This window comes from Lolium perenne, chromosome 5, assembly GCF_019359855.2.
Source record: "Lolium perenne isolate Kyuss_39 chromosome 5, Kyuss_2.0, whole genome shotgun sequence".
Taxonomy (NCBI): Eukaryota; Viridiplantae; Streptophyta; class Magnoliopsida; order Poales; family Poaceae; genus Lolium; species Lolium perenne.
This window is the reverse complement of record NC_067248.2, coordinates 210,012,382-210,021,793: the sequence shown is the minus strand read 5'-3', so window position 1 is coordinate 210,021,793 and position 9,412 is coordinate 210,012,382.

Sequence of the window (9,412 nt, the reverse complement as noted above, 5' to 3'; positions counted from 1 at the left end):
TGATAATCAACATAACATAGTATTCTCTATCCATCGGATCCCAACAAACGCACATGTAGCTTTACAGATAGATGATCTTGATCATGATAGGCAGCTCACAAGATCAGACAATGATAGCACAATGGGGAGAAGACGACCATCTAGCTACTGCTATGGACCCATAGTCCAGGGGTGAACTACTCACACATCAATCCGGAGGCGACCATGGCGGTGTAGAGTCCTCCGGGAGATGATTCCCCTCTCCGGCAGGGTGCCGGAGGCGATCTCCTGAATCCCCCGAGATGGGATTGGCGGCGGCGGCGTCTCTGGAAGGTTTTCCGTATCGTGGCTCTCGGTACTGGGGGTTTTGCGACGAAGGCTTTAAGTAGGCGGAGGAGATAGGTCAGGGGGCCACCCGAGGGGCCCACACACTAGGCCGGCGCGGCCAGGGCTTGGGCCACGCCGCCCTAGCGTCTGGCCGCATCGTGGCCCCACTTCGTCTCTCCCTCGGTCTTCTGGAAGCTTCGTGGAAAAATAGGCCCCTGGGCGTTGATTTCGTCCAATTCCGAGAATATTTCCTTACTAGGATTTCTAAAACCAAAAACAGCAGAAAACAAAGAATCGGCTCTTCGGCATCTCGTTAATAGGTTAGTGCCGGAAAATGCATAATAATGACATATAATGTGTATAAAACATGTGAGTATCATCATAAAAGTAGCATGGAACATAAGAAATTATAGATACGTTTGAGACGTATCAACGCACCGACAGTGCTGCTATATCCGTGTTGATTCGCTCAGCAATAAGATCGGCCAACGCTTGTCCCTTGACTGCCTTCGCCGGCTGATACCGGAGATCAAACTCCGATAACGCAAACATCCACTTACCAAGTCGGCCTTTCAACACAGGAGCCGACAGCATGTGTTTGACTACATCTGATTTGCAGATGATGACGATTTCCGCGGTGAGTAGGAAGTGATGGAGCTTGGTGCAGGTAAAGAATAGGCAGAGGCACAACTTCTCAATCTCGGGGTACCTGGTTTCTGCATCCAACATCCTTCTGCTGAGGTAGAACACAACTCTTTCCAGACCACCATAGACTTGGACCACCACTGAGGCGATGGAAGTGTCAGCTACCGACAGATAGATATAGAATGGTCTGTCTGGCTGGGGCGGAACCAACACGGGCGGCTTTGATAGATACTCTTTGATCTCGTCGAATGCTTGCTGTTGCTCTGCCCCCCAGCGAAATTCCTCATCGGCTTTAATCTTCACTAATCCCATGAACGGCTCGATTCGTCCTGACAAGTTGGAGATGAATCTTCTGACGAAGTTGATCTTGCCGATGAGACATTGCAGTTCCTTCTTCGTGGTAGGCGGCTTCATTGTGCGCACGGCCTCCTGACTCTTCAGGCCGATCTCAATTACACGTTCATGAACTAAGAAGCCCAGGAATTGACCGGCCGTCACACCAAAAGCACACTTCTTTGGATTCATTCTCAGTCCGAATTTCCTAGTTTGGTCCAAAATGCGTCGCAAATCCTCCAAGTGTCCTTCCACCGAGACAGACTTGACTACCACGTCGTCGATGTAGATCTCCACCAATTTGCCAATCAGATCATGGAAGATGTAATTCATGGCTCGTTGATATGTTGCGCCGGCGTTTTTCAATCCGAATGTCATGACCACGTATTCGAACAAGCCCACTGCACCTGGTACCCTGAATGCAGTTTTGTTTATGTCTTCTGGAGCCATGAAAATTTGGTTGTAGCCGGCGTTGCCATCCATGAAACTCAACACTTTATGCCCAGCAGCTGCGTTGATCAACGTTTCATGACCGGCATTGGATACTCATCCTTTGGAGTGGCTCTGTTGAGATCCCGAAAATCTATGGCGACGCGCATTCGGCCGTCCTTTTTCTCCACAGGCACGATGCTGGAAATCCACTCAGCATACCTGCATGGCCTGATGAACCCGGCAGCCAACATTTTCTCGATCTCTTTCTTGACTTCTTCTAAAACTTCGGCCTTCATCTGTCGTGCTCGTTGCTGGAATGGCCGAAATCCCTTCTTAAGAGGGAGCCGATGCTCAATGATGCTCCTGTCTAACCCGGGCATCTCTGTGTAATCCCAGGCAAAACAATCTGGGTATTCTTTCAACAGAGCTATCATTCGACTCCTCAGATGTGGATCCAACTTCTTGCTGATAAATGTTGGTCGTGGCTTATCCCCAGGACCAATGTCGATCTCTTCTAGCTCATCAGCCGATGTAAACCCATACCCTAGATTTCCGTCACCTGTTAGATCAATGTTGAACACAGGCAAAGTATATGACGAGGGTAATATGGGCCGATTGCCTGAATCGGCCTCCTTTTTCATTGCATTGTTCAACGAGGGTGTGCAGCTTATTTTTATTTTTTGGGGCCGATCACAGGGATCGGCCTTGCTACACCTGTCTAGTGACTTTGGTGTTGTTACTCTATCAGGCCAGTGGATAAGACCAGCCTCACCCCGTTTTTTGTAACCTCAATACGCTCACAGCCGTGTAAACTGACTCCAGAGAGCGGCTCTTGACCGTCCGCGTCCCAAATGTTCGTGGCAGCTGTTGAGATTGATAGCGTGTAAACACACGTCCGTTGGGAACCCCAAGAGGAAGGTGTGATGCGTACAGCAGCAAGTTTTCCCTCAGTAAGAAACCAAGGTTTATCGAACCAATAGGAGCCAAGAAGCACGTTGAAGGTTGATGGCGGAGAGATGTAGTGCGGCGCAACACCAGGGATTCCGGCACCAACGTGGAACCTGCACAACACAACCAAAGTACTTTGCCCCAACGAAACAGTGAGGTTGTCAATCTCACCGGCTTGCTGTAACAAAGGATTAGATGTATAGTGTGGATGATGATTGTTTGCAGAGAACAGTAGAACAAGTATTGCAGTAGATTGTATTCGATTAAAAGAATGGACCGGGGTCCACAGTTCACTAGAGGTGTCTCTCCCATAAGATAAATAGCATGTTGGGTGAACAAATTACAGTTGGGCAATTGAAAAATAGAGAGGGCATGACAATGCACATACATGACATGATGAGTATTGTGAGATTTAATTGGGCATTACGAAAAAGTACATAGACCTCTATCTAGCATGCATCTATGCCTAAAAAGTCCACTTTCAGGTTATCATCCGAACCCCTTCCAGTATTAAGTTGCAAACAACAGACAATTGCATTAAGTATGGTGCGTAATGTAATCAATAACTACATCCTCGGACATAGCATCAATGTTTTATCCCTAGTGGCAACAACACATCCACAACCTTAGAACTTTCATCACACTGTCCTGCATTTAATGGAGGCATGAACCCACTATCGAGCATAAATACTCCCTCTTGGAGTTAAGAGTAAAAACTTGGCCAGAGCCTCTACTAATAACGGAGAGCATGCAAGATCATAAACAACACATAGATAATAGATTGATAATCAACATAACATAGTATTCTCTATCCATCGGATCCCAACAAACACAACATATAGCATTACAGATAGATGATCTTGATCATGTTAGGCAGCTCACAAGATCCGACAATGAAGCACATGAGGAGAAGACAACCATCTAGCTACTGCTATGGACCCATAGTCCAGGGGTGAACTACTCACACATCAATCCGGAGGCGACCATGGCGGTGTAGAGTCCTCCGGGAGATGATTCCCCTCTCCGGCAGGGTGCCGGAGGCGATCTCCTGAATCCCCCGAGATGGGATTGGCGGCGGCGGCGTCTCAGTAAGGTTTTCCGTATCGTGGCTCTCGGTACTGGGGCTATTATCGACAGAGGCTTAAGTAGGCGGAAGGGTAGGTCAAGGGGCGTCACGAGGGGCCCAGACGCCAGGGCCGCGCGGCCAGGGTCCAGGCCGCGCCGCCCTGTTGTCTGGCCACCTCGTGGCCCCACTTCATTTCTCCCTCGGTCTTCTGGAAGCTTCGTGGAAAAATAGGACCCTGGGCGTTGATTTCGTCCAATTCCGAGAATAATTCCTTACTAGGATTTCTGAAACCAAAAACAGCAGAAAAACAAGAATCGCTCTTCGGCATCTCGTTAATAGGTTAGTGCCGGAAAATGCATAAATATGACATAAAGTATGCATAAAACATGTAGATATAATCAATAATGTGGCATGGAACATAAGAAATTATCGATACGTCGGAGACGTATCAGCATCCCCAAGCTTAGTTCCTGCTCGTCCCGAGCAGGTAAACGATAACAAAGATAATTTCTGGAGTGACATGCCATCATAACCTTGATCATACTATTATAAGCATATGTAATGAATGCAGCGATCAAAACAATGTAAATGACATGAGTAAACAATTGAATCATAAAGCAAAGACTTTTCATGAATAGTACTTCAAGACAAGCATCAATAAGTCTTGCATAAGAGTTAACTCATAAAGCAATAATTCAAAGTAAAGGTATTGAAGCAACACAAAGGAAGATGAAGTTTCAGCGGTTGCTTTCAACTTGTAACATGTATATCTCATGGATATTGTCAATGTAAAGTAATATAACAAGTGCAATATGCAAGTATGTAGGAATCAATGCAGCTTCACACAAGTGTTTGCTTCTTGAGGTGGAGAGAGATAGGTGAACTGACTCAACATAAAAGTAAAAGAAAGGTCCTTCAAAGAGGAAAGCATCGATTGCTATATTTGTGCTAGAGCTTTGGTTTTGAAAACAAGAAACAATTTTGTCAACGGTAGTAATAAAGCATATGAGTTATGTAAATTATATCCTACAAGTTGCAAGCCTCATGCATAGTATACCAATAGTGCCCGCACCTTGTCCTAATTAGCTTGGATTTACATGGATTATCATAGCATAGCACATGTTTCAACCAAGTGTCACAAAGGGGTACCTCTATGCCGCCTGTACAAAGGTCTAAGGAGAAAGCTCGCATTGGATTTCTCACTTTTGATTATTCTCAACTTAGACATCCATACTGGGACAACATAGACAACAGATAATGGACTCCTCTTTAATGCATAAGCATTCAACAACAGATAATATTCTCATAAGAGATTGAGGTTTGTTGTCCAAACTGAAACTTCCACCATGGATCATGGCTTTAGTTAGCGGCCCAATGTTCTTCTCTAACAATATGCATACTCAAACCATTTGATCATGATAAATCACTCTTACTTCAGACAAGACGAACATGCATAGCAACTCACATGATATTCAACAAAGAAATAGTTGATGGCGTCCCCAGGAACATGGTTATCGCACAACAAGCAACTTAATAAGAGATAAAGTGCATAAGTACATATTCAATATCACAATAGTTTTTAAGCTATTTGTCCCATGAGCTATATATTGCAAAGATAAAGAATGGAAATTTTAAAGGTAGCACTCAAGCAATTTACTTTGGAATGGCGGAGAAATACCATGTAGTAGGTAGGTATGGTGGACACAAATGGCATAGTGGTTGGCTCAAGGATTTTGGATGCATGAGAAGTATTCCCTCTCGATACAAGGTTTAGGCTAGCAAGGTTTATTTGAAACAAACACAAGGATGAAGCGGTGCAGCAAAACTTACATAAAAGACATATTGTAAACATTATAAGACTCTACACCGTCTTCCTTGTTGTTCAAACTCAATACTAGAAATTATCTAGACCTTAGAGAAACCAAACATGCAAATCAGATTTTAGCATGCTCTATGTATTTCTTCATTAATAGGTGCAAAGTATATGATGCAAGAGCTTAAACATGAGAACAACAATTGCCAAGTATCACATTATCCAGGACATTTTAGCAATTACTACATGCATCATTTTCCAATTCCAACCATATAACAATTTAACGAAGAAGAAACTTTCGCCATGAATACTATGAGTAAAGCCTAAGGACATATTTGTCCATATGCAACAGCGGAGTGTGTCTCTCTCCCACACAATGAATGCTAGGATCCATTTTATTCAAACAAAACAAAAACAAAAACAAAAACAAACAGACGCTCCAAGCAAAGTACATAAGATGTGACGGAATAAAAATATAGTTTCAGGGGAGGAACCTGATAATGTTGTCGATGAAGAAGGGGATGCCTTGGGCATCCCCAAGCTTAGACGCTTGAGTCTTCTTGATATATGCAGGGGTGAACCACCGGGGCATCCCCAAGCTTAGAGCTTTCACTCTCCTTGATCATGTTGTATCATCCTCCTCTCTTGATCCTTGAAAACTTCCTCCACACCAAACTCAAAACAAACTCATTAGAGGGTTAGTGCATAATCAAAATTTACATATTCAGAGGTGACACAATCATTCTTTACACTTCTGGACATTGCAAAAAGCTACTGAAAGTCAATGGAATCGAAAAATCCATCAAGCATGGGAAAACATGCAATGCGAAATAAAAGGCTGAATCTGTCAAAACAGAACAGTTCGTAAAGAAGTATTTTTAAGAGGCACCAGACTTGCTCAGATGAGAAAACTTAAAACTAATGAAAGTTGCGTACATATCTGAGGATCACTCATGTAAATTGGCATAATTTTCTGAGTTACCTACAGAGAATTAGACCCAGATTCGTGACAGCAAAGAAATCTGTTTCTGCGCAGTAATCCAAATCTAGTATCATCCTTCTATTGGAGACTTTACTTGGCACAACAATGCAATAAAACTAAGATAAGGAGAGGTTGCTACAGTAGTAACAACTTCCAAGACTCAAATATAAAATAAAAGTATTGTAGTAAAAGCATGGGTTGTCTCCCATAAGCGCTTTTCTTTAACGCCTTTCAGCTAGGCGCAGAAAGTGTGTATCAAGTATTATCAAGAGATGAAGCATCAACATCATAATTTGTTCTAATAATAGAATCAAAAGGTAACTTCATTCTCTTTCTAGGGAAGTGTTCCATACCTTTCTTAAGAGGAAATTGATATTAAATATTACCTTCCTTCATATCAATGGTAGCACCAACAGTTCGAAGAAAAGGTCTTCCCAATATAATGGGACAAGATGCATTGCATTCAATATCGAAGACAACAAAATCAACGGGGACAAGGTTATTGTTAACCGTAATGCGAACATTATCAACTCTCCCCAAAGGTTTCTTTGTAGAATTATCAGCAAGATTAACATCCAAATAACAATTTTTCAATGGTGGCAAGTCAAGCATATCATAAATTTTCTTAGGCATAACAGAAATACTTGCATCAAGATCACATAAAGCATTACAATTAAAATCATTGACCCTCATCTTAATGATGGGCTCCCAACCATCTTCTAACTTCCTAGGAATAGAAGTTTCAAGTTTTAGTTTCTCTTCTCTAGCTTTTATGAGAGCATTTGTAATATGTTTTGTAAAGGCCAAATTTATAGCACTAGCATTAGGACTCTTAGCAAGTTTTTGTAAGAACTTTATAACTTCAGAGATGTGGCAATCATCAAAATCTAAACCATTAGGATCTAAAGCAATGGGATCATTCTCCCCAATGTTGGAAAAAATTTCAGCAGTTTTATCACACGCAGTTTCAAAGTAGCTTTAGCGCTTTGTGCAGTTTTGCTCGCTTTGCATTAGGAGTAGAAACATTGCTAACACCAATTATTTTACCATTGATAGTAGGAGGTGCAGCAACATGTGGAGCATTAGCATTACTAGTGGTGGTAATAGTCCAAACTTTAGCTACATTATTCTCTTTAGCTAGTTTTTCATTTTCTTCTCTTTCCTACCTAGCATGCAATTCAGCCATTAATCTTATATTCTCATTAATTCTAACTTGGATGGCATTTGCTGTAGTAACAATTTTATTTTCATTATCCATAATAGGCATAACTTTCAATTTCAAAAGATCCATATCAGCAGCAAGACTATCAACTTTAGAAGCAAGCATATCAATTTTCCCAAGCTTTTCTTCAACAGATTTGTTAAAAGCAGTTTGTGTACTAATAAATTCTTTAAGCATGGCTTCAAGTCCAGGGGGTGTATTCCTATTATTTTTGTAAGAATTCCCATAAGAATTACCATAACTGTTACCATTATTATAAGGATATGGCCTATAGTTGTTACTAGAATTGTTCCGATAAGCATTGTTGTTGAAATTATTATTTTTAATGAAGTTCACGTCAACATGTTCTTCTTGGGAAACCAATGAAGCTAATGGAACATTATTAGGATCAACATTTGTCCTACCACTCACAAGCATAGACATAATAGCATCAATCTTATTACTCAAGGAGGAGGTTTCTTCGACAGAATTTACCTTCTTACCTTGTGGAGCTCTTTCCGTGTGCCATTCAGAGTAATTTATCATCATATCATCAAGAAGCTTTGTTGCCGCCCCCAAAGTGATGGACATAAAGGTACCTCCAGCAGCTGAATCCAATAGGTTCCGCGAAGAAAAATTCAATCCTGCATAAAAGGTTTGGATGATCATCCAAGTAGTCAGTCCATGGGTTGGGCAATTTTTAACCAAAGACTTCATTCTTTCCCATGCTTGTGCAACATGCTCAGTATCTAATTGCTTAAAATTCATTATGCTACTCCTCAAAGATATAATTTTAGTAGGGGAATAATATCTACCAATAAAAGCATCCTTGCATTTAGTCCATGAATCAATACTATTCTTAGGCACAGATAGCAACCAATCTTTAGCTCTTCCTCTTAGTGAGAAAGGGAACAATTTTAATTTTATTATGTCACCATCTACATCTTTATACTTTTGCATTTCACAAAGTTCAACAAAATTATTGAGATATGCAGCAGCATCATCAGAACTAACACCAGAAAATTGCTCTCGCATAACAAGATTCAGTAAAGCAGGTTTAATTTCAAAGAATTCCGCTGTAGTAGCGGGTGGAGCAATAGGTGTGCATAAGAAATCATTATTATTTGTGGTTGTGAAGTCACACAACTTAGTATTCTCAGCAGTATTCATTTTAGCAACAGTAAATAAAGTAAACTAGATAAAGTAAATGCAAGTAACTAGTTTTTTTGTGTTTTTGATATAGCAGACTAGATAGTAAATAAAGTAAAGCAAGACAAAAACAAAGTAAAGAGATTGGATTGTGAAGACTCCCCTTGCAGCGTGTCTTGATCTCCCCGGCAACGGCGCCAGAAAATATGTTGCTGGCGCAAAGTTGACGTGGGAGTTAGAGATCTCTGTGGTGTAACTTTTCTTCAGGTCCCCGGCAACGGCGCCAGAAAATATGCTTGATAGCGTGTAAACACGCGTCCGTTGGGAACCCCAAGAGGAAGGTGTGATGCATACAGCAGCAAGTTTTCCCTCAGTAAGAAACCAAGGTTTATCGAACCAGTAGGAGCCAAGAAGCACGTTGAAGGTTGATGGCGGCGAGATGTAGTGCGGCGCAACACCAGGGATTCCGGCGCCAACATGGAACCTGCACAACACAACCAAAGTACTTTGCCCCAACGAAACAGTGAGGTTGTCAAT